Here is a 27,491-nt window from a genome sequence, read left to right as displayed (position 1 = left end):
CATGGACTGTGAATCAACTTATTAGTCTCTTCTAAAAGGCAAATGGAAGTGGAAGGACTGTCCTCTTCAGTTATTCAGTTGACTAATATTTGGCTCATTAATATGGTTTGGAATTGCAGTGCAGCAACCATTGGAAGGACTGATGTTGAAACTGAAACTCCAATGCTTGGGCCACTTGATGCGAAGAACTGACTCATTGGAAAAGACCCTGATGCTGGGAAAGATTGAGGGCAGGAGGAGAAGGGGATGACAGAGGATGAGATGGTTGTATGGCATCACCGACTCAATGGAGATGAGTTTGAGTAAACTCTGGGAGTTGGTGATGGACAGGGAGGCCTGGCATGCTGCGGTCCATGAGTTGTGAAGAATTGGACATGACTGAGCAACTGAACTGAACCAAGTTGATGAGATCAGTCTGTGCCGTGCTGTGCTCAGTCGTGTCCGACTCTGCGACCCTATGGCCTGTAACCCACCAGGCTCCTCTGTCCAAGGGATTTTCCAGGCAAGAATACTCGAGTGGATTGCCATGTCCTTCTCTAGGGGATCTTCTTGACCCAGGGATCTAACCCACACCTCCTGTGTTTCCTACATTGCAGGTGGATTCTTTACCTGCTGAGTCATTGGAGAAGCCCTTGAAATCAGTCTGTTTAACAGCAAAGGGTAGAATATTGGAAGGTCACAAAAAGGGAGAAGGAATGATGCTTTATGAGATCGAGAGGGGATAAATGTACAAGTCCGTTAAGTAAATAAGAAGTGAATGATTAGGATAGGGGGAAATAAACTTTATAAATGGCCAAAAAAGCCATTGGAATGCTTGTTGAATGCTCAATATAATAGATATTAATATAAAAGCCAAACAATCTAATATGTCCTTGAACAATGTTGATAGATAAGTAAGGTCCATAATGTTGATAGTAGTAAAGTGAGGTTCACTTTCCTACTGGTGATATTCAAAGTTTAGTTTCAACTCTAGTCAGTGCTAAGTGATTTGCTAACATAATCTTATTTACTCACCATGATAATTTCAGGAAACAGATATTGTTAATCCCATTTTACATATAAGTTAACTGAGACTCAAAGTAGATGAAAACCTGACCATGCTCATAAAGAGTTGGATTCAAACCCAGGAGTGTCTGAACCCAAGCTTATCACCTTAACCCACACCTTGATTCCACTCTGGAACGGCAGCCTGCTAGTGGACATTGACTAACAATGCTGCACAACTGGCTTTCTTTAGCCAACAAGCTCCAAACGTGAGCCTTATAATCTCCAACACATTTCCTATCCTTTATCTTGTCTCTCTACTTTATGCGCTTCACCTTTTCTTTGATTCTTTGCTGCCTTACTCTGTGGTCTTACATAGACATGGGGAAGATACACTTGGGTGCTCAGAGTAAGGGCAGGGCATTGCAGAGTACTTTAAAGAGTCAAATGGATGGAAGGATGGAGGGAGAGTTAGAAAAAATTGGCAAGAGCTTGATTTATGTAGAAGTAGAGGGAAGACCAAGCTATTTGAAGTGAGTAAATAATGATAAATTTTTTTGAAAAGTATTTTTAAGTAACAAATTCCTTTTCTTGGTTTTATTTGCTGTAAATAACTATTGGCTATTTTATGGGCATTAATAACTACTCAGGAATTTAAAATAATACTGTGCCATCTAGAATTAATGTTCTTAAAGTATTTTTCAATATTTTATGAAAATGAAGACATACCGTGTCTTAGAGAAGTTCTGCTGGAAGCAATTTGGGAAAAAGTAGCCCAGGGTTTTTTTTTTTTCTGTATTGTAATTGTTTTATTAGAAGAGATTGACCTCTTATTTTCGAAGCAAACTGTTCAGTTTTCTCTACCTCCATTTTTTGATCTCTAAAAGAGTAAATGTTGGCAACTCTCAGAGTAGTTTGATTTCAGATGAATGTCCTGAGGCTTTGGAATTGAAGTTAAAAAGGATTTCTGTGGGCCAAAGATCCTGTTAGTAATATTTTTGTGTCTTTTAAAAATTGAGATAAAATTCACATAACATAAAGCTCACCATGTTAACCATTTTAAAGTGTACAGTTGACTGGCTCTTGGCACGTTCACAGTGTTGCACAACCATCATCACCAGTTAGTCCCGGAATATTTTCATCAGCCCAGAAAGAAACTCTGTACCCTTTGCCAGCTTCCCTCTTGCCCACAGCCCCTGGAAACCACCCATTTGCTTTCTGTCTCTGTGAGTTTTCCTATTCTGGACTATTCATATAAATGGAACTTGACCTTTTGTGCCCAGTTTCTTTTACTTAGCATAGTGTTTTCAAGGTTCAACCATGTTGAAGCATGTAGTTTTGTGTTTTAATAGGCTTGAAAAAGTCCAGATTTTCAATAGAGTTTGAGAGCTAGTGGCATCAACTTTCATGTAACCTTGGATATACTTAAGGAGTTTTCTTATTTCTTTCATAACACCTGTCTGCATCCAAGACATCTCTTACTATGGGTTGGCGCCCCTCTCCTTTCGACCTCCAAGAAGTCTTTCTGTGCAAGTATAGTCAGGAAGGTATCCTTGACTTCAAAAATGAGAAATAAATGGTCTTTTATCTGAGCAGGGCTCAGCTCTTCTCTTGTTCCTGCTACGTTGGAGTATCTGTCCCCAGGGGATGCCCTCTGGCTGCTTAGCCTGAGGCCCATCTATTTCCTGCCTCAGTATTTAAACACACTATAATGATGTGTCATAGTAAGGGACCGCAGTATGTGCAGGGTTAGGAATCGTGAACAAAGAGTGTGCTCTGTGTAGAGGGCAGGCTAGCATCCTGCGGGCTCCTGTCACCCTTTCATAGATAACAAGCCAGAGGGGAAAGGAAAAGCCAGAGATAGGTCACAAGATTCACTCAGGGGCACCTTGCTGTTTGTTTTCAGACCTATGACTGACCGCTTTTTTCCTTTGTCTCTAATCACTGGCTTTATAGTCCAGCTTTTGTGGAAATATCTCAATATTCATCATTCTCTTTGGTATAGACACCCCTTTATATTAGTTACTAAGGTGCTCACTTTCTGCTTTAATTGTCCCATTGCAGCTCTGCTCTTTTTACCTTGGAACTGTTCCTCCACCACATTTTTCTCTGCACATTTTTCTCAAAATAGAGCCTGACATCTTTTAGATTCCCCATACATTGATTATTGAATAAATATAATAGCACATAGTGAAGTGGTTAAAAACTTGTGCTCTGGAGTCTGACAAAGGTCCATATAGTCAAAGCTATGGTTTTTCCAGTAGTCATGTACAGGTGTGAGAGTTGGAACATAAGAAGGCTGAGCACCAAAGAATTGTTGCTTTTGAACTGTGGTGTTGGAGAAGACTCCTGAGAGTCCCTTGGCCAACAAGGAGATCAAGCCAGTCAATATTAAAGGAAATCAACCCTGAATATTCATTGGAAGGACTGATGCTGAAGCTAAAACTCCAATACTTTGGCCACCTGATGTGAAGAACTGACTCATTGGAAAAGACCCTGATGCTGGGAAAGATTGAAGGTGGGAGGAGAAGGTGATGACAGAGGATGAGATGGTTGGATGGCATCACCGACTCGATGGACGTGAGTTTGAGCAAACTCTGAGAGATGGTGAAGGACAGGGAAACCTGGAGTGCTGCAATCCATGGCGTCGCAAATAGTTGGACATGACTGAGCGACGGAACAACTAGGTTCTGAGATCCTTATGTTGCATACCAGACTCTACCACTTGTTAGCTGTATACAACCTTGGGCAAGTTAATTAGCTTTTATGAACTGCAAAATTCTCATCTGTAAAATCAGGATAAAAATCAGCTTATTCTATAAGGACACACTAGCATTCAATAAGATAATGCTTATCAAATGCCTGGTTTATAGTAAATGCTTAATAAGTATGTGCTACAACTACATATATTACTGTAACTCATCCTGAAATTCTCTGGACTATTAGAGCCACTTCACAGATAAGATTCATTAAGTCCAAGTTTAATTTTTCAATTAGCTGCAGAATTTATTTTCTTGTTAGTTAAGTTTTTATTTATATTCTTCTGGAATAATAGAATCTAGCACAGTCTCCCTTGCTATTATAAAAATAGGCAAATGAAATTATATACTTATTCAATGATTATGTATTGAATATCTGTCATGTGGTAGGCACTATTTAGTTACTGAAGATGCAAGAGTGAACAATACAGATAAAATTTCCTGCTCTCTTGGATATTGTATCCCAATACTTAAAATCGCTAATGTGTATAAAGAAATTATGCTGTGTCAGAATTTCCCAAAGCACTTTATAAATATTACCCTCTTTAGTCATTTAAATGACCTTATGAGAGAATATAATTATCCACATCTTTACAAATAAGGAAACTGAAGCACAGAGACACTATGGATCTATTGTGATGAAGTAAGTGACATAGCCAAGAATTTAACTGAGGAAGTTTGGCTTCAGAGCTGTGCTTTTATGCTATTTTTATATATATATATATATATATATATATATATATATATGAAAGTGCTGCACTCGATATGCCAGCAAATTTGGAAAACTCAGCAGAGGCCACAGGACTGGAAAAGGTCAGTTTTCATTCCAATCCCTAAGAAAGGCAATGCCAAAGAATGCTCAAACTACTACAGAACTGCACTCATCTCACATGCTAGTAAAGTAATGCTCAAAATTCTGCAAGCCAGGCTTCAGCAATACATGAACTGTGAAATTCCAGATGTTCAAGCTGGTTTTAGTAAAGGAAGAGGAACCAGAGATCAAATTGCCAATATCCACTGGATCATCGAAAAAGCAAGAGAGTTCCAGAAAAACGTCTATTTCTGCTTTATTGACTATTGACTATGCCAAAGCCTTTGATTGTGTGGATCACAATAAACTGTGGAAAATTCTGAAAGAGATGGGACTACCAGACCATCTGACCTGTCTCTTGAGAAACCTGTATGCAGATCAGGAAGCAACAGTTAGAACTGGACATGGAACAACAGACTGGTTCCAAATAGGAAAAGGAGTACGTCAAGGCTGTATATTGTCACCCTGCTTATTTAACTTATATGCAGAGTACATCATGAGAAATGCTGGGCTGGAAGAAACACAAGCTGGAATCAAGATTGCTGGGAGAAATATCAATAACCTCAGATATGCAGATGACACCACCCTTATGGCAGAAAGTGAAGAAGAACTAAAGAGCGTCTTGATGAAAGTGAAAGAGGAGAGTGAAAAAGTTGGCTTAAAGCTCAACGTTCAGAAAACCAAGATCATGGCATCTGGTCCCATCACTTCATGGGAAATAGATGGGGAAACAGTGGAAACAGTGTCAGACTTTATTTTTTTGGGCTCCAAAATCACTGCTGATGGTGATTGCAGCCATGAAATTAAAAGACGCTTACTCCTTGGAAGGAAGGTTATGGCCAACCTAGATAGCATATTGAAAAGCAGAGACATTACTTTGCCAACAAAGTTCCGTCTAGTCAAGGCTATGGTTTTTACAGTGGTCATATATGGATGTGAGAGTTGGACGGTGAAGAAAGCTGAGCACCTCAGAATTGATGCTTTTAAACTGTGGTGTTGGAGAAGACTCTTGAGAGTCCCTTGGACTGCAAGGAGATCCAACCAGTCCATCCTAAAGGAGATCAATCCTGGGTGTTCATTGGAAGGACTGATGTTGAAGCTGAAACTCCAATACTTTGGCCATCTCATGTGAAGAGTTGACTCATTGGAAAAGACCCTAATGCTGGGTAGGATTGGGGGCAGGAGGAGAAGGGAACGACAGAGGATGAGATGGTTGGATGGCATCACCGACTTGATGGACATGGGTTTGGGTAAACTCCGGGAGTTGGCGATGGACAGAGAGGCCTGGCATGCTGCAATTCATGGGGTCGCAAAGAGTCGGACACGACTGAGCGACTGAACTGAACTGAACTGAACTGTATATATAAATAACTTTCAGGTAGTGAAAATTTCCTGAAAAGGCAAATATGGGGAAATAGGACAGATTTTTGCTTAACTAATATCGACCATCATCAATTTGATACCAAAGTGTAAACTAGAATGGAGAACTGAAAAGAAAAATAAAAGTACCTTATAATCAACATAGCTAGAGAGTATTTACCTTAAAAAATAAGTTAAAGGCCATAAACATCTAGGCCCTTTCCTCCAGTGCCTCTGAAAGACAGTTAAAATAATGTTCCAATAATGTTATTTTTAAAAGTGTAGAAAATATTTCCAAAAAGTACTAAGTACTACGTGAGAGTGGAAGGTGGCCATTAAGGTAACTGTCCCAGATGTCATTGCATGAGAGAATGTCTTCAATACACAATTGTCTTTCCAGGACTTTTTTCTTGTACTTTCCTGGTGGTCCAGTGGCTAAGACTCTGTGCTCCCAATGCAGGGGCCCCAGGTTCGATCCCTGGTCAGGGAACTAGATCTGACATACCTGCAACTGAAAGTTTGCATGCCTCAACTCAAGATCCAACATGCTGCAGCCAAGACCTGGTACAGGCAAATAAATAAATAAATAAATAAAAGACTTCTCTGCTGGTTTTCCATCATCTGTCATGCACTGGGAAAAACCTCTGAGCTTCACAAATAGGATTAAACCTGCTCTGAAAGTAAGCCCACAATGGAGTCTCCATCTTTTAACTAGCATTTCTGTGCAAACTCTGTTAATTGTCAGTGTGAATTACATACAGGGACACAGCAAAATGCCTATGGCAGGATTGGTGCCTGATATAAGTTTATCTTTTATTTTGAATTTTAGGAAAAATAGCATTTTATTGAAAGAGTAATCAAGCATTGTGATATTTGTACCCTCAACCCTGCTCTGAAATTATGTTCTTCCCACCTTTCATGGTAATCTGTTGTTCCATCATTTTAAAATATTACTAGAAACAAATTTTATTACAATATGTTATACGACTTAATTTTCTTCCCCTACCAGCCCACACCTATATACTTTCCCTTACATCATCCTCTCCATATTTATTGCATATTTATTACTCCACCATTTTTAGTGGTGTGTTCAAGCCCTGCTTAGTCACAAAAAATATCCCTGACAAGTTCAGGTTCAGGCACAGTTTTCTCTTTAAACTCTTAGCATGATTGTCTAGGTTTCTTAACAATCAAATGAACATGTCTAATGCGGGGTGGGGGGGACATGTGGGAAACAGTTGTAAAGCATAGATGAAAGTGAATATGAAGAAGACTCTTTAGGCTTAGCTCTCATCTAGGAATTAAGACAAATTCATAAAGGAATTTTTTAAAAACAGCACTTGATTTGATTTATACATATGTTACTTGGAGGCACATTAGATGCTAGAAAGGTAGCACATTTAAAGATGCTCTCAGGAATTAGCAGGGTAAGCTGGAAACCTAGCTCAACTCAAAGGCAGGAAAAAAAACTAAAGTTACAGAAAATCAAGTGATACAGGAACAACACGCAGGTGGCTGAATGTGGATGCACTCCTCCTTTTTGTTTGTTGTTAATTCCTTTTACGTCTGCATTTCAAAAGCCGTCCTGAGCCTAGTGTTCAGTGTCCACTATTCTTCTTTGTCTTTCTTTACCTTCATTGCACAATGAATACAATGTGTGATTCTACATTGACAGGCTCCAAAAAAACCTCAGCTCTGTTGGGTAACTTTGAGCAAATCACCTAACTGCTTTAATCATGTTCTTTTATTTGCAAGTAAGATTAAAAAAAAAAGAATTTCTCTTACAGTTTTGGTGGAAATACAATGTCTGCATTGGGCCTTCAAATGTTAGATTATTTCTGTATATCAGTCATGATGCCCCCTGGCCCTTTGTGAAAAGTACATGTGTTTAAGCAAAAAGTAAGTAAATTGTGTCATCACTTCACATATGCTTGTCTTATCCCTAGAGAGCTTGCCAGAGCTCTCTGGGAATAGAAATTATGTTCTGTTTCTTTTTTCTTTTTCTACCTCAGGATTCTTTGTACACCATGGATGCTCAATATATCTTGTTTGATGGTGATTGACAAGAACAAATTCAATTGCTCTGCTTCAACTTTAAGAAAGATGCTTGCCTCCACTCGAATTTTGCATCCATTAACTGTCCCTTCCCTTCTGGGAGTTGTAGTGAAGCTGAAATCTAAATAGCTGTCTATTTTGCAATTGCTTGCCATATTTGATTTCTGGAAGATATAACAGAGTATATTTTGGGGGAGTGGGGAGAAGGTAAGGTCCTTTATTCTGGTAAATTTTTCTCTCCTAACTGACCATTAAGTCATAAGGACTGAGTTAGAGTCCATTGCCTTAAAGATCCCTTTTATGCTTTTGGTTCAGTTTAATGGTTTAATGAATGTCAAGTCTCAGCATTCTACCTTGTACTTTCTTTTACCTTTGCTGCACCTTAGTATTTGTTGGACCTACCCATCTGACCACTCAGTTCACTAAAGAAAAGGTGATTTCAAAGCTGTACGTTCTCTCCACTGAAATCCCAAGTCCTGAATGTGAAAAATAATGAGAATTATATACCCCAGGGGATATATAATTGGGAAAAATAATACCCTTGGATCAGACACAACTAGCTCCAAATCCTAGCTTTATGATTTACTAGCTGTGCTTCTCAGTTATTATTGCACCAAACCTTAGTGCTTAAAAAAAAATTATTTTGCTCATGATTTTGTAGGTCAGAAATTTAAGTAGGGTCTAGATGGGAAGTTGTCATTTGAGATCTGTCATGCAGTTGAAGTTGCCTGTTGGCTGTTGCAGTCATCTGAAGACTCAGCTGGGCTGGATATCTAAGATGGCATACTTACATGCTTGGCAGTTGATGTTGGCTCTTGCCTGAAAACTCAGCTATGGCTGTCTACTGGGGCATCTACATGTGACCACTCCAATGAGACAGTCTCAGAGGGGTGGAAATTCATATGTGGTACCTAGCTGTCATCCAAAGAGAATGAGGCAGGAGCTGCATGGCCTTTGTAACCTAGGAAACCATATAACATCACTTCTGCCATACTCTGTTGGTTAGAGGAGTTAACAGATTTCCCAGAAAAATGGAGAGAGGGTATAGACTTGACCTCAAGGTTGCACTATAGAAGAGCATGTGGAGGTATTGGTGTGACTGTCTTTGGAAAATACCATCTGTTGTATCATATGATTTTTATTAAGTTATGGACACACTTTGAGCCTCAATTCCCTCATCCCTAAAATGGTGATAACTTGTGATAGCTTACGGTGAACGATGTCAGATTTGTGATCTCTGAAGAAGAAGACCAGGGACCAGGCTTGATCACTCAAGAGCTTTTGTGTAGCCGAGTTTTATTAAAGGAAGAAAAGGAAAAGAGAAAGCTTCTGACATAGACATCAGAAGGGGGACAGAGAGTGTTAGCAAGGAACTTATATACTTTTCTAATTAGCTGTTACAGTAAATCAAAAGAATGTCTCGAGGTTGTAAAAATTTTACCAGACCCACTCCCACAATTTACATTTTAAGATAACAGAATTAGAACTTAACAATAGAAAGATCCTACCAGACCCACTCCCATAATATAAATTCTAAGAAATCAGGATTAGTCAGAAGGTTTTCAGGAAGGAGAAACTGACCTCAAGCAGGGTGCATTGTTGTCACTGCTGCTGCTAAGTCATATCAGCAGTGTCCGACTCTGTATGACCCCAGAGACGGCAGCCCACCAGACTCCGCCGTCCCTGGGATTCTCCAGGCAAGAACACTGGAGCGGGTTGCCATTTCCTTCTCCAATGCATGAAAGTGAAAAGTGAAAGTGAAGTTGCTCAGTCATGTCCAACTCTTAGTGACTCCATGGACTGCAGCCTACCAGGCTCCTCCACCATGGGATTTTCCAAGCAAGAGTACTGGAGTGGGTCGCCAGTGCCTTCTCTGGCATTGTTGTTATATAATCCCTAGTACAGAGTTTAAACTGAGTTGTGTAATCATCAGTTCTGGGCTTAAAGAAAAAAAAAACAAAAACAAAACTGTTTTGTGTGACTACAACTGGAAAAAAAAAAAAACAAAAACCTTTGTCCTTTCCTCCTCCTGGAGAACCCCAGGCCCCTATCTCCTCCTCAGGGACCCCGGACTTCTTATCAACCTACCTAGGAATTTACTCTGTCACTTGTAGGGAATTTAACAATAATCAGATGGATAGGTACATGTTTGCTAAATATTTTTTCTAAGTTTGACATTTTACATAGTTATTTTGCATCCCCAAATCTAGTCTATCTGCAGACATTTTTGACCTTTAGACATTTCTATAAATGCATGTCTTGGCAAAGATAATTCTGAGATTTATATCTGCATTTTCATACAGAAAGGACTTTCAAATCTACTGACTTGAATATATTACAGTGACTGTAATATATCCAAATACTTCAGTTCTCTAATGGAACATTCTCTAACAGACTGTCATATCTAGTGTAGTTAACCATCCAAATTTAATTATTATTCAAGCAGTGAGACCTAATATTCATTTTCTTGCAAAGAACTTGGCTTTGGTACCTATTGATATGTGCCAGGAAAAGGTTATTATTGAAATGGGAAAGGAGTCCTGACTCCCGTTCTGGTTGCAGGATGGAGCATTTATAGCTTAGGATCATGATTGCTGGATTCATTTTGAGTGTTGAAATTTAAGCTGACCAAGCCCAGGAATTGTGCTTTCAGGAAACAAGCTCCCCACTCCCATTTCCACCTCAATTAGCATCCCCTAGAGCCAGCTCTCTTCCTCAGTTCTTGTTTAGGGGAAAACCAAATGGTGCAAATTTGTAGTGATCGTTTATGTCATATTTATTTTTTATGAATTATTCAGTGGTTTACCATCCAAATTTAGTTAACATGTTTGCTAATATGAAGGTGGGGAGGACTCAAACCTTCATATTTATTTATCTAATGGACACACCTAACTTAAAATAAAACATTCTTCATATAAGGGTTCTTTACTGTTGTCAACAGTGGGTAGCAGAAAAGGATCACTATTTATTATATTTTATTATTAAAATACTCATAATTGCCAAGTTGAATAAGACTATAAAGGGAGGAGGCCTGAATAAGAGAAAACTACGCTTTTGTAAAATAATAATGTGGGTCAATTTTTAAATAAGTCATGCAAATACGGATATTCAGGAAACTTTTCCCACTGGACTCTCCCATGCAACATACTGAAACTCGGTCACTGCTTATCAAGTAACTATATTTTAGGACCTCCTTTAATAAAACTGGCAGAATCCACCTGAAAAAGAGGGAAGGAAGGAGCTAGTGTTTTAAACCTGTAGCTCTGACTGAGTTGATTCCTTTGTAACTGATGTAGATTTGTAGAAATTAGAGTTTGGAGATGCCATCACACTGTGCCCAGTTTTCTGTTAAGTTTTACAAGTAGTGAAAGCATGTCTGAAAGGATCAAAATAGAGATGAGTATGTTCTACTCTAAAAATATATATTTAAAAAAGTTTCTTGGCACATACCTCTAAATTACCAATGACTTGCTTGCTAGAAAGTTTGAAAATTAAAATGAAAGGTATATTAAATAAAAGTGCAAGCTGTAATCCTGTGCATGTTTGGTCACTTGTGGGTATGTGTACAAATTGTGTTATTGTGGCATAGATCTTAAATGTCATGATTTTTGTAATTTGTATGGAAACACAAAAGACCATGAACAGCCAAAGCAATCTTGAGAAAGAAAAATGGAGCTGGAGGAATCAGAATCCTTGACTTCAGACTATAACACAAAGCTCTGGTCATCAAAACTGTGTGGTACTGGCACAAAAACAGAAACATAGCCAATGGAACTGTGGAGCTACTCTTCAGTGTAACAGGATGGAAAGTACTGAGATGAACCCGTGCACCTATAGTAACTTAATCTATGACAAAGGAGGCAAGAATATACAGTGGAGAAAAGACAGTCTCTTCAATTAGAGGTGCTGGGAAAACTGTACAGCTGCATGTAAACAAATGAAATCCAAACTCCCTATGACCACTCACAAAAATAAACTCAAACTGAATTAAAGACCTAAAAGTAAGATAAGATATTATAAAACTCTTAGAGGAAAACATAGGCAGAGAGCTCTTTGACATAAATCACAGCAAGATCTTTTTTGATTCCTCTCCTAGAGTAATGAAAATAAAAGCAAAAATAAGCAAATAGGGCCTAATTAAACTTAAAAGATTTTGCACAGCAAAGGAAACCATAAACAAGATGAAAAGACAGCCCTCAGAATGGGAGAAAATATTTGCAAATGAAGCAACTGACAAGAGATTAATCTCCCAAATATACAAACAGCTTATGCAGCTCAGTATAAAAAGCAAACAAACAAATGAACAGCCAAGTCAAAGCATGAGCAGAAGATCTAAATAGACATTTCTCCAAAGAAGACATACAGATGGCTGAAAAGCACATGAAAAGATGCTCAACATCACTTATTAGAAAAATGAAAATGAAAACTATAATGAGGTATCACCTCACACTTTTCAGAATGGCCATCATAAGAAAACCTATAAACAATAAATGCTGGAGAGGGTGTGAAGGAAAGGGAACCCTCCTCTTACATTGTTGGTAGAAATGTAAACTGGTGCAGCCACTATGGAGAGCAGTATGGAGGTTCCTTAAAAAACTAAAAGTAGAGCTACCATATGATCCAGAAATCCCACTCTTGGTTATGTATTTAGAGAAAACCATAATTTGAAAAGGTACACGCATGTGTGCGTGTTAAGTTGCTTTCGTCATTTCTGACTCTGCAACTCCATGGACTGTTGCCCACCAGGCTCCTCTGTCCATTGATTCTCCAGGCAAGAATACTGAAATGGGTTGCTGTGTCCTCCTCCAGGGGATCTTCCCTACCCAGGGATCAAATCTGTGTCTCCTGTGTTGGCAAGCAGATTCTTTACCACAGAACCACCAGGGAAGCCCACAATAGAATGTTACTCAACCATAAAATAGAAGGAAATAATGCTATTTGCAGCAACATGGATGGACCTAGAGATTGTCATAATAAGTGAAGTAAGTCAGACAGAGAAAGAGAAATATCATATAATATTGCTTATATGTGAAATGTAGAAACAAGGGTAAAAATGAACTTATCTATAAAACAGAAATAGTTACAGATGTAAAAAACAAACTGATGGTTCCTTGGGGGTAAGGAAAGGGAGGGATAAGTTGGAAGATTGGAACTGACATATACGCACTAGGGTGGGGCTTCCCTGGTGGCTCAGTGGTAAAGAATCCCTCTGTATCCCCGATGCAGGTTCAATCCCCTAGAGAAGGAAATGGCAACCCACTCCAGTGTTCTTATTGGGAAAATCCCATGGACAGAGGAGCCTGGCAGGCTACCGTCCATGGGATTGCAGAAGCGTCAGACATTACTTAGCGACTAAACAGCAAATATATAGAATAGATAACTGATAAGGACCTATTGTATAGCACAGGGAACTATACTCAATACTTTGTAGTGGCCTATATGGGAAAATCTAAAAATGAGTAGATGTACTTATATGTATAACTGATTCACTTACTGTACACAAACTAACACATTGTAAACCAAATATAGTCCAATAAAAATTATAAAAAAATAAGTAAAATGTCATTTTTTTTGACATTTAATAAGATAGAAGAGATCTCTCATCTTCATTGCATTACCTGCCTTCTTGGAATACAAATCCCAAATGGCAAGTTTAGGAATGCTTTCTAGAATGAAATTGTGTTTTGTGAGCCTGGATCATTTATACAAATTGGGCTGTATGCTGTGAGATGCATCTTACCATGATAAGATATTTTATTTTATTCTCCCTAAAACAAAAATCTTAAATTTAAATCACTGAGAATGAGAGGTTGGTTGGGGATATTTTCCAGCTGTTTAGTTTTAAGACAGAAAGAGAAGTGCAGTTTATGGGCAAAAAAGTGAAGAAGGCATTTAAAATTCTGTTTCCTTATGAATGATGTCTCTGGGTCTTAAATGAGTAAGAATATGTTACATATTTAATATCCCTGATTTATAATTTTAGGATAAAGTAGTATATGTCAATCCAAATTATCTTGTCCCGTGATATAGCAAGAATAATATTACAATTTCATAGTTTTCTTTTGTTAAGAAGTTGTCATATTTATTTGAATGTCTTTTCTGCCAACCATTGTGCTAGGTGCTTTAATTATGTTATTTCACTTAATCTTTGCAACACTGTAATAGCAATTTTTGCAGCTGGCAGTTTAACAGGCTGAATTCTAAAACATAAACTCAAGAATAATAATTTCAGATTTAATTTTCTTCCTAGATTAGTGACACATTACACTTAATTAAATTGTTAAGTTTATCTTAAAATTATATTTTCTTTCCATGGAAACCATTTCACTTAGAGAAACAGGCACCTCCAGTTCTACCTCATGAGTTGCCCCTGCAAAGTTTTATTTGTTGACTTGATTGAAATTGTAAGCATATGAAAGCCTTGGCTAGAACTGGTCCTATGTGAATTGAGAGAAACATGGAATGCAAAGCTTTCCAAAGAAACATAATCAATTTTAGAGGCAATTAATACAATCGGACTAGAAATTAGCCTGGGAAGATTGAGCAATACCAAAACAGTAATTATAACTCTGTGCACTCACAATGTGTTTAGCAATATTAAATATATTATTGCTAATTATCATAAAGCCCCTGAAAGTTAGGTATTGTTATTCTCATCATATAGATAAAAAATGACCTAGAGGGATCAAGAATTTTGTTCGAGGTCACACAATTGGTAATAAATTTAGCTAGCAGTATATAGCTTCAAGGATCCTTTACTGTCTCTTGTGTTTGTCTCCTCTTCTTTCATTGGTTATTAATGGGAACATTTATTTTAAAAATAGAGATAATCTAGTCTTAATATTTGACATAACATATTTCAAAAACACTGAGATAGACTGAGGATGAGACAGTCAATTCAATTTATCAAAACTCTGTTGAATGTGAAAGTGGTAAAACAAAAATCCAGTGATATTACAACTAGTTCCATTAAGAGAGGTAAGATTCAGGAGAGATTAAAGTTGTAATTTGGCAGTTGTAGCACCAACACAGATGAAATCTAGTCTCTATGTAACTTTATGCCTTCAATTATTCGATTTGCCATCTATTTTGATTAAATTATATCAAATAATTGCCAGATCTCCTCTTCAGTGTATGCTGCACAGACAGCTCACGAGATAAGACTGGACAAGTAAAGCACTGAAGATAAATGATTGGATTTGGTTTCTACCCTGTCGATGAAGCAATCTGATTAACTATGTAGCACATTTCTGCTTTTGTGATCCCTGGGTTAGTCCTGGTGAAAGTCATTCAGTCATGTCCGACTCTTTGTATAGTCCATGGAATTCTCCCGGCCAGAATTCTGGAGTGGGTAGCCTTTCCATTCTCCAGGGGTTCTTCCCAACCAGGATTTGAATCCAGGTCTCCTGCATTGCAGGCAGATTCTTTACCAGCTGAGCCACCAGGAAAACCCAAGTATACTGGAGTGGGTAGCCTGTCCCTTCCAGGAGCAGGTGTTATAAACAAACACAATACAAACTCCTATAGGATATGTGCGGTTAATACAAATACTTGAAACATGTTGATGCAATGAATAGGTGTTAAGCTGTAGGTACTGTGACTGAGCATCACAACTGCTTATTTACATTGCGTTGTAAAACATGATGTGGCATAAATGCTGTGTACCATCTTTTTTTAAGTATCCTGAGGAATGTTGCCAAACCACGTGTTTTAATTTGGATTACTCTAGAAGCAGACCTATGACAATATGAAGCACCTGGAAGGTGATTCCAGGAGGCACCAGTAGGGAAGGGCAAAAGTGAGAGAAAGGAGAAAATATAGGGTGCATAAATCAAATGATTACTGTTAGGAGTCCTTGGATTAATCTCACTAAGAAACTCTGGATGATGTTGCTGAGTAACCCTCAAAGCTGCCACCCCCCTCCCCCCGACCCCCACCCAAGATCTGAGAATACGAAGTTATTTTCCTCTAAATCCTGTTGTCATTCATTGAGGGCTGTTTCTAGTGATATTACAGACTTAGCACTAATGGCTTACTTGTGTGGGTCAAGAATCTTTGTGCAATGAGAAAAATCTTTGGGCAGAGAGTTGCACGTGTTTGGCATAAAAATGCCACTGGAGAGTAAGAAGCCAAGAATTGATGGCCCAGGGCTCAGGAATAGGGCACCAACTACATCTGAAAGTCAGGTATTGTTACTCCTCTGACACATAGGTAATGTCTAGTAAGTCTTTTATTTGTTACGTTTCAAAGTTTACTAAGAACTTATCTATCTCCTGTCCCCAGTGAGCTGAATTAGGTGCTGGGAGATTAAAAGCAAAGAAGAAACATTATCTATAAAAAATCACCAGCTATAATAGTCCAAAGTTCCCTGGTGGCTCAGTTGGCAGAGAATCTGCCTGCCATGCAGGAGATGCTGGTTTGACCCCTGGGTTTGGAAGATCCCCTGGAGAAGGAAATGGCAACCCACTCCAGGATTCCTGCCTGGGAAATCCCATAGACAGAGGAGCCACAGTGCATGGGGTCGCAAGAATCAGATACAACTTAGTGACCAAACCACTACCACACCTAGAATAGTTGCTCATTTTTTTTTCCCATTCTTCTGTCACATGATCTGAATTAATTTGAACCAAATAAGTGGTAGGGTGGTGTTTTAGACAGTGTCAACATGTCACATCACCAGTATGATTTCTTGAATCAAGGGCGAAGAGTTATTGCTACTTTCCCATTGAATACTGCGTTACATTCTCTTTCTCTCTCCTTTTTAAAAATTACATTCAGAAAAATGTATTTTTTTCCCTGACTTTAAACTCCTATACAATTATTGCACCCTTATTGACATTTCAGTGTTACATCCACGTATCCCAAAGAATAATTACAAAAATACAATGTGAAAAAAGATAAACATCATCGTTTTAATTGGTGGGGATTAATCAAATCATAAACCCACTACATATTAACCTCAATGAACTGTTTCAGACTCTCACCTCCAAAGTTGATAGAAAGGTAACCTGAGCTCTCCTGTGAGGGCTGTTCATATCCATTAATTGTTACAATACAAGATACACGGGGTCTCAGCTGGTTGCCATTTCTTCTGTATTTGAAATGTGCTTCTCAGCAGAGATCCGAGATCACCATTGGGACTCATTTGAGTCTGACTTTCACATTAATTTTGCTGTGCTGTGAAGAGCAAAGGCAAAATCAATGTCCATCAGTGATTATTCAAGGTAAAATATCTAGTGATATTGAATACCAATGGCAGCGCCAGGCATAAAATTTACTTAAGGTTTGTTGAGTTGACAGCCATTTATTCCAGTCCTGCTTCATTTTCCATGTTGCACATATTTTTTAGGAAAATAAAACAGTTACAAGGAAAAAAATAAATTCTATTTACTGACTCAATTTGCCAAAAACCAGATCTTTTTTAGAATGGTAGAGAAGAATTAAAGTTGTAGGATTTTATAAACCTAACTGAGAATAATATCTTTCCAACTGGCAGAAGCCAAGTGTTTCAGAATGCATATTGACACAAAACCACGTGGCTCAATTAAATTTTCATAATGAAGGTTCTTTGTAACTTGTGACTGAGCATGAAAAAAGAGAAGAGCCTAGAGCTATTTCTTGGTTCTTGAATAAATATTCTTAAGCTAAACACACGCTCATGGCAAAAGAGTAATAATACATCTGGGTTTAAAAGTTTGTTTCAACTGTTAGGTTGAAATTCAAATGTGTTCTCAATGCTATGGTATGCTTTTGAAAAAATTACAAATGGAAAACAAAGAATAATAGCGGGGCTTCCCTGGAGGTCCAGTAAACCCATGGCTGATTCACGTCAATGTATGGCAAAAACCACTACAATATTGTAAAGTAATTAGCCCCCAACTAAAATAAATAAATTTATTAAAAAAAAAAAAAAAGACTGCGCTTCCAATGCAGGGAGTCAGGGTTCATTCCCTATCAGGGAGTGAAGATCCCACATGCCGAATGGCATGGCCAAAAAATAAAATATAATAAGAATAATAGGAAAAAAATATTAAAACCTTCTTTTATTTTATCATGCCTGATACTCCAATGCAACATTTTGGTTAAGTGATGGTAGAAGAGGGATGGGAGGAGGGTCTGCAATCAGTGTTTGGGCCACTAGCAACTTGCCAGGCATTCGTTCCCGTCACGTTGGTGGATCAGATTATCACATGCATCATTTCTGTCCTTTCCATTAGCTCATTCAACACTGTTGCACAAGAGAGAAAAGGAAAAAAAAAACAAAACCCAAAACATTCAGGCGTTTCTTTGTCTTTCTGACAGCTAACAGTCAGTCTGAGTTGTCTGTTTTTTCAGTGGCTATTTTGTCACAGTGTGTGCAATACCTGGCATCTCGTATGAGCATTATCTTCCATGATACAGATTCCAAGGATTATCTCCCATTTTTACTCCACTATATTTTGTAATTTCACATGAGAAATTTAGAATTTAACCCTGAGGAATATTTGCTTCCCTGTTTGTTCAGGTGACTGGCTCCAGGAGGCCTGGTGCAATGTGCTGAAACAGAGAAAGCTTTATCCTTTCCACATTATCTCCTTCTTTCAAGAGCCTGAGGTTCAACTTGATTTCTAGGTTGATGAAGTAGGGATGACGATGAACTAGAATGGGTGATTCTTAGGTCATGGGAGAAAATCTGAAGTTTAGAAACTCTGGTCTATTTCAAGATCAATGTATACCTGACCTATGTTAGATCTAAGCCTTCACTGGGGCCATTATTCCTTCTGAGCACATGATATGTATGGCTACTGTTGTTGTTTAGTCACTCTGTTGTGTCTGACTTTTTGTGACCCCATGGACTGTAGCCTGCCAGGCTCTTCTGTCCATGGAATTTCCCAGGCAAGAATACTGCAGTGGGCTGCCATTTCCTTCTCCAGGGGATCTTCCCAACCTGGGGATTGAACCCGTGTCTCCTGCAAGTTCCCTGCATTTCAGGTGGATTCCTTACCACTGAGCCACTGGGGAAGCTCTGTTTTTGGCTATAGAACCTATATATTTGGTGCACGTGTGCTTGAGTAAGAAGACAGCATGATGGAAAGGGCCCAGATTACCAGGCATAGTGTAGTATTCAGGAGACAGGCACTTGGGGATGTATGCTCAGTTGATATTGAGATGAATGAAATAATACTCTGCCTTCAAGGAGTTCACAACACTGTGAGGGAAACAAGTAGGTGCTAAAATAGCTATAGCTTAGAATAACAAGGTAATGACAACTGCTCCCTACGATAAAGAGAGAAGAAATGAATTCATAGATTTCCCAAAGCCTGGGAGACTTTACTTTGGGGAATGAAGTGGAAATATGCCAGGAAATGGCATCCTCCTTTCACATGGCTGCATTTAAAGAATAGACCTTCAGCCTCTGTATTCTTCTTAGGAAAAATTATGACCCAAGGACTGAAGTTGTTGCTAGGTAGATTCCTGGGTAAGTTTAAAGTCAAGGTTTAAAGGGGTGATATGAGCAACCTATACACTATTAAGTTTTATTCCACATACTATGAATCCAGTATATCTTTTTGCAAAAAAAGTATATTTTTTGCCTTCTATGCTTGATTGTCAGTTAGGGCATGGGGCAAGTTTATTTTTATTATTTGATTTTCATGCCTAGCACAGCACCTGGAATAAAGAGAAGGCTCCATAAACATGTAGTCACTGAATAAATAAGAGCCAAGAGGAGAGACAGTTTATGGCTGGGAATGCACATCTCAGTTTTGTTGCTAATTATTCTTGTAACCTTGCCAATCTGCTTCAGCAACTTCGGTTTTCATTATATGTAAAATGAGGGGTACAACTATTTGTGTCCCAAGTAGGAGCACTATTCAATAATTTATTGCATTCATTTTGCCTGTTCTTGGAATTCAGTATAAATATAATCAGTTTGTACTCTTTTGTCTCTGACTTTTTTCTCAAAATGAAATTTTGAGATTCATCTGTGTTGCTGATGTATCAATAGTTTACTACTTCTTAAAATTGCAAAATAGTGTTCCATTGTATTAATAAACCATAATATATCAAACTGTGTGAATATGCTATTCATACAATGTAAATCAATGTATGAGTCAATCAATAATTCATACAATGTATATTCATGTATGAATATGCCATTCTCCTGTTATGAACATTTGAGTTGCTTCCCACTTCTTAGCTATTATACATAAATCTGTACTAAATGTAAATGTGTGTGTGTATATATATATATATATATGTATGTCTGTGTGTTTGCATATTTTGTAAGTCTCTAAATGCCTCCTCAACTTACTTTTGTCTGGCTCCCAAAAATTCAGTCTGTTTGATATTGGAGATATTTACCCTGCAACCCCCACTGCCACACAAACATACTGTCAATGTCTATTCCTTTCTCTGAGTTTGTCCAGATAAAATTTGAATACATGGACTCTCCATCAATTAAACAAGTGGACATGATTACTCTTCGCTCAAGACATATTCTGCAGGAGAAACACTGCATGTGTTCAGAAAAGATAAGCTCTTTCTTGTGACAGCTTCCATCAGGTTCTCATCAGATAGCTCTATCTTCTTGTCATTGTTGTCAGTTATTGATGGTTCAGCATCCAACCTTCTTGGAGGAGCCAAAAGTAGGCTCAGTGGCTGGCGTAGAATATTTATATGGAAACCGATGTCAAAGTTTCTGACATTGGACACTCCAACAGTTTCTTTGTGGAGTCTTACTACAGAATAGAAAAAATTCCACCAAAATGCCACCAAAAATTCCCTCTGTCTATGGTCTCATAGATCAGAATAAGAATGAAGTGTAACTGTTCCTCCAATAGCTGTCAAGAAAAGAGGGAGTGAAGAGGTAGACAATTGGCTAGAATTCAAATGACTGGTGAGCTTTGAAGTAGGCTGATTGATTGTTGTATCAGTCTGAACTATAGATTGATATAATGAGAGGGTGGATCATTGGAATGTAAGATAAGGTATCATCTATAGGCCAGAATAACCACTGTAGATTAATACTATTATGTTGTCTTGATTTTTTTTTTTTTTTTTGAGCTAATTCTCTAATATCTTCTACATTAGAAACTCATTCATATTCTTGGTTCCAGAGAAGTTTTGGGGGACAAAAATTAGGGAGGGTATAACATCTAAATTCTTTACACATATAAATGTTTAGCACATGTATATCCCCCTCATCATACATGGATATACATGCAGAAGCTAAAAATTTGCCAAGTGTCTGTAACTTGTTTGTTAATGACCACAATGAAGTGGGCAACATGGTTGCTGAAGTCTGTGCCAAGTCTGAAATTGTTTACTTTTGTTCCTTTACTTTCCTCTTTGTTTCCTCAGATATCTATTAGTCAGTGCAAAGTCAAATAAACTCACAAGAGAAACCCTTGTAGTTGACTGTTATTAGTGTGTCCAGATAGAGGTCTGTCTTCTTATGAAAATATGGGTTCCCATAAAGTAGAAACTTGAGCACCGTAGGACCTAAAGGAATAGTCTGACCATGGTGTTCACCTCTATATTATAATTCTTATTCTTCCCATCATCACCTTCCATCACCTCTCCCCACAGCCTTCCAAAGCTGTAAAATTGGAGCAGTCACCGTCTATGAAAACTATAAGCTCCAAGCAGAGGCCAGTAATGCCAAGGCAAGTTTCCCAATCCTCACTTGGAAAAACACAAAATGACATTGTTAATTGGGGGAGTAGATATCTGGAAAGTTGTGCCAATATTCCCTTATCTAACTGGCCTTTCAAAATTGAATGCACTCGCTGGAACGGCCGGATCAGATACTGTCACTCTTCACATTCTGGGGGAGATGATTTCAGGACTTTTTGGTCAGTCTCTGTTCAGCTCCGATTATATCAAATTTAAAAGAAGGTGAAACCAACCACGTTAGTTTCATTCCGCTTCATTGACTGGTATGTGAACTCCATTATGACAATCTCCTTTATTTTTCATCTAGAAATTTTCATCAGACTCAAGGCAGAGCTAATCAGTTCCTAGACAAAGCAGTTAGTTACTGTGAGACTCTAAGATGAAAGATGCTATAAAAATGTATAATGATAATAATTAGAATCATAATATTAATGATAGTGGAATTAACACTTCGGCCTTCATCTTCTTCTACAGGTAAAAACATCAGAATCTGAGCATCATCCCTAAAGGTAGAGCTGAAAAGGGCTTTTCCACACCTTGTCCTTCTCAAAAGCAATTAATTTTTACATCAGAAAGGATTATTAGAATTCATAATAGTTTTAGAATATAATATTAATTTTCAAGGAAACCCTGGCCAACGATTCAAAGTAACTCTTGAAACTTACTAATGACATCATCTTACTATTCTACAGAAAGGAAAGGAAAGTCGCTCAGTCGTGTCCGACTCTTTGCGACCCCGTGGACTGTAGCCTGCCAGGCTCCTCCGTCCATGGGATTCTCCAGGCAAGAACACTGGAGTGGTTTGCCATTTCCTTCTCCAGGGGATCTTCCCAACCCAGGGATCGAACCCAGGTCTCCCGTATTGGAAGCAGACGCTTTAACCTCTGAGCCACCAGGGAAGTCCACTATTCTACAGAGGTGGGTGGCAAATTGTTGGTGCTTCATTTGAGTTTTTTGATAAATAAATGAACAAGCAATGATGAAAGTATCTAGTACATACTCTATAGTAGCATTTAAGTACCTAAAATGTTTGCTCTTAGCATTCACATTGTGGCAAATTTGGAAGACAAATATTAGAATACATTACAAAAGAAAAGTAATCATAACCTAATTTACTATTCAGAAGAAACTGACAAGATGGCTCATTTCCTTCTAGCCTTCTTTTTCTTAAGCATATTAAAAGTAATAATAATAATAATAATAATAACTGTGATAAACTCAGTACAGTTTTCTATACTGCTTATTCTAGTTAACCAGTCTTCAATTGTTAACTTAGTTCTTTGGATTCTAAGGATCAGAAACCCATTCAGTTCATGTAAAGGAAGCAAGGCAACCAACTAAAAACCACCAACAAAGAAGGTTTTGCATTCTTTACTGGCAGCTTTGACCTGGATTTGGAACTGAGAGCTGTTAGAGGTTGAAGAAGCACTAGTCAGTTTTTCTCTCTCTGTTTTAACTTTCTCTTCTATGCCTTCTCTTCTTTCTGTGAGTCTTCTCTTTTCCCTTCATCACCTGGCTCATCCTTGTGATGGTCTCGAGAAAAAGGCCCAGAAGAAGCCAGTCTGGTAGGCATGCTTATTTACCATTTCTTTCATTGAGTAAGAGAGAGATACCACTTGTGTGCCATCCTCTAGCTATTTATGGGCCCCCCTAGGATCAAACTCCATCTCTAGTTCAGATTGCCTGATGTGATTTCATTAACTGAATATGTTTGGCCAAGGCACTTTCTACTAAAAGACAAATTGAATGGATATGTTCAGTATATATTATGTATCAGGTCACTGCAAGCTTTTTATTAACATTCGTTCATTCAGCAAATATTTATTGAGTATCGACCACGTGCCAACATTGCTGTAGGTGCTGAGGATACATCAATAAATAAACAAGAATCTTGATTTTCATGGGCCTGAGATTCTACTGGGCAGAGACCAATAGTAAACAGAATGAATGAATGAATAAATAACATGGTGTGTTAGATTGTGCTGAATGCTAAGGAGAAAAATAAAATAGGGTAAGACATTATGGAGGAAAAAAGGAGGGAGAAAAAGTGCCTACGTTGGTGAGGGTGGGGCAGTTGTTTGCAATTATAGGTTGGTCAGGAGCCTGGTAGGCTGCCATCTATGGGGTCACACAGAGTCGGACACGACTGAAGCGACTTAGCAGCAGCAGCAGCAGCAGCAGGAAAGTGTTCTACGAAATGAAATTTGACTCAAGATTTGAAGAAGGTAAAGGAGTGAGCCATATAATTTAAATTATATTTTTATTGCTTTTGTTATAATGATAAATATAACATAATATAATGTAATATACCTTTGTACCAATTATTAAAATTCATTAAACAGTTTGGTTCCCAGGACCATTCTAAGCATACTCTGCCTATTTCTCAATTCTCAGACCGCCTCTCCGAGTTAGGTACTGTTACTCCTATTTCACAGGCTTCCCGGGTGGCGCTAGTGGTAAAGAACCCGCCTGCCAATGCAGGAGACATAAGAGACGCGGGTTTGATCCCTTGGTCGGGAAGATCCTCTGGAGGAGGGTATGGCAACCCACTCCAGTATTCTTGCCTGGAAAATCCCATGGACAGAGGAGCCTGGCGGGCTACAGTCCATGGGGTCACAAAGAGTCAGACACTGACGCGACTTAGCACGCATGCACTCCTATTTCACAGAAGAGGAATTGAAGCAGAAGCGGGATTGAGTGCTTGCCTGTCTTCAAGTTAGTAAATGAAAGAGCTTGAATTTAATGTATTCTGGAGCCCTGCTCTTACATGCTATTGCTGCTCTTCCAGTGACATACTATACTATTCATTTTTTTAAACTTTTTGTTTGGTGTTGGGATATAGCTGATTAACAATGTTGTGGTAGTTTCTGGTGAACAGCGAAGGGACCCAGCCATGCGAAGGGACCCAGCCATGCGTATACATGTATCCATTCTCCCTCAAATTCCCCTCCCATCCAGGTTGCTACATAACATTGAGCAGAGTTCCATGTGCTATCCAGGTCTTTGCTGGTCATCTATTTTAAATTGGTGACATACTAACTTAAAAAAATCAAATAAGTCCACAACTGTACAAAGAAGAAAGAAAAGTGCAACAGAAATTTTCCATGCAGGGCATGCAAAAATGGTGCATTTTGATTAATGTCCTGCTCAGATAACTTTCTAGGTCTTCTTAAGCACACCTAAGGTGGTGCACAGTTCACCTAAGGAAAACAGTATTGTGTATTCTGTGCTGTAAACTGCCTTCCCGCTCAAAATTATGTCGTGTATGTATTTCCAAGTCAATAAATATAGATCTATGTCATTATTTTTATAGAATTTTGAATATTTCATCTTATGGATACGTTGCTATTTAGTCAGTCAGTTTTTTCCATCATTGACCATTTAAGTTAGAGAAACCTGTCTGTGTTCATATCTACCCTCACTCTTTCTCTACCCCTTCGAACTGCTGATATGAATTACTAAAAGAACAATATGGCCCTTCAGCAATTAATATCCATGGTGAAGATCACTAGAATGAAGAGATGCAAGTATCATAGACTCCTACAGGAATAGATACTTATGACTCCCATAACCAGTGTTGTAGGAATTTTTTCATTTGGGACATAGAAGTTGACTTTTCCATTTGTAGAATATGTTGATTCCAGTTACGGTGTTTAGGCAGTTCAGCTGATGGTAGGATGTTGAAATGGAGTGGAGCATCATCTCCTCTGGAAAACATTCAAGGATATCTTCATTAAGGTGGTATCTTTGCTTTCCTGTAACTCTGTATCCTTACCACTACCTCATCCCACACTTGCCATACTTTAGTTACTTCTCTGTTCTCTCCACTACTGATGAGATCATTAAGTGAAAAACACATTCCCTTAACTTCTGTGTCTTCAGCACAAAACTCACTATTTCTGGCATCTAATACAGGGAAGGGGAAGGAGAGGGTGGGACAAATTGAGAGAGTAGCGCTGGCATATGTACACTACCATGTGTAAAATAGACAGCTAGTGGGAAGCTGCGGTATAGCACAGTGCTTTCTGATAACCTAGGTGGGTGGGACGGGCGATAGGTGGGAAGGAGGATCAAGAGGGAGGGGATGTATGTATACCAGTAGCTGATTCACATTGTTGTACTGCAGAAATTAACATTGTAAAGTAATTATCCCCCAATTAAAAAATAAATAACATGTTTTAAAAGAAGAGAAAGGAAGACTTCAAGAGGAGATGAAGAACAGCTTAGCTTAGTTACCAGAGATGAACAATAGGCTGAAGTTGAAGGATGGAAGAAATAGCAAAGATTAAGGAGAGGAGAGAAGAAAAGCTGGAAGATAACATATGTGACCAAAATATTGATATATTGATATTGTCAAATGAACAATATCCTTCCAATAAAGTGCATTTAATATAATTTGAGAAGAATAAAATATTTATGCAAAAAACAATATATCCATTTACTGAATTGCAAACAATATTAAAAAAACTGTATTTACAGAGTTTTTAATAGACATTTAATATGTATAAAAAGGCTGTTGTCTCTGACTTTAAAAGCTATATATTCAATTTCATGATACTCTGGTTATATTTGATTCATTTAAAGTATATTTTGAGGGTCTACTCTCTGTATGCCAGTAATATATTAGATAATGGACATTTAGATGTGAATACTTCGAGTCTTTCTCTCAAGGAGCACACAATCGGATAGGATATTTGGAGTATGGTATGAGAAGTACAATTGTGGAAACATGTTTATTATACAAATCCATACATTGTACAAGAATCTCAGAGGAGGGACTTCTTCAGAAGTGCTCAGAAGCTCTTGACAGTGTTGTGATAGGAGTATGTGGCGAGGGGAGAGAGAAAAGCAAATGAGCCTTCAGGCGGCAGATGACAGGTCGTGGAAGATTTCCTGGACCAAGTTTGAGCTTTACCCTGCAGATGGATGATGAGAAGTCAGAGAAGGGATGGCTCTTAACTTCTTAGAGCCTGTTAGGCTGACTAGACATTGGTACATTAGAGGAGGGACAGAGAACCATTCGGCAGAGCAGCTACTTCTTTATGCCAAATGAACTTTTGGGGCAAGTGCATCTTAACATAAAAAGGACAGAGGTGCCCAACTGTTGAATTTCCCTCACCAGTACAGGCAGACATCTTTGGCAGGGTGGGTGGGCGTAGTGTTCTACAGATTAAAAGGTCTACAAATGATACCTCTGAAGCCCAAACTGGTTAAGTGAGACAGGCTGGACTTTGGGGTAAGTTTTATAAAATCACTTACCCTCAGGGCTGAAGGCTGCCCAGTCTATAGACCGGTCTAAAGACCCCACCCTAGAACAGGCCAGGGAGGGGCTCGTTCTCACCCAGGCAAGCCAGCTGCCTCTAAGAGGGTGCATCTCAGTATGAGATCACTTCAGAATTTAAAAAGTTGTATAGGTGAGCCAGAGTCCTGTTCGATCTAATATCACACTCACTGGCTTTAGTTCTTTCCTCCTGAAACCCATAGCTCATGACACTCTTTGTTCTTCAGGATAAAATGTCCCTAGGTCCTTCAGTTATCATGGTGTCCCCTGGTTTTACGTTCTCCTTCCATCTTTGTTTCTATGACCTTCCCTGTGACTTCCCTCTGGTTTTGTCTTGTTTTGGTCATGTGCCTTTTAAACAGTGGATCCAGAATAGAAGTTCAAGATGAAAATTTTTACCATCATTGGACATCTTCTCCCAGGTGGGCTTTTGGTCCCTGGATGATAATGCTGCAAATATGTGACCCCTGGGAGACCAGTATCCAGAAATCTGGGTAGCAGCAGGGACTCCCTTTTAAAAAGCCCTAGGCAGAGAGGGCACCGGTTATCTCGACCCACTTCAGTGAAAATTATTATTTCACGGCTT

General features: G+C 38.5%; 1 protein-coding gene and 1 non-coding gene across 6 annotated transcripts in view; both read left to right on the top strand.

Moving 5' to 3' along the window:
• Positions 1-27,491, top strand: part of LOC145514266 (uncharacterized) — a 718,708-nt gene that overhangs the window by 396,506 nt on the left and 294,711 nt on the right. The window lies entirely within an intron of this gene.
• TRNAG-CCC (transfer RNA glycine (anticodon CCC)) lies at positions 6,331-6,403 on the top strand. Its single transcript has one exon. It is a non-coding gene; the product is annotated as a tRNA-Gly (tRNA).

The sequence above is a fragment of the Giraffa tippelskirchi genome, chromosome 7, assembly GCF_054371585.1.
Source record: "Giraffa tippelskirchi isolate mGirTip1 chromosome 7, T2T-mGirTip1v1.2.pri, whole genome shotgun sequence".
Taxonomy (NCBI): domain Eukaryota; kingdom Metazoa; phylum Chordata; class Mammalia; order Artiodactyla; family Giraffidae; genus Giraffa; species Giraffa tippelskirchi.
This window is presented reverse-complemented; position numbering and strand designations above follow the sequence as displayed.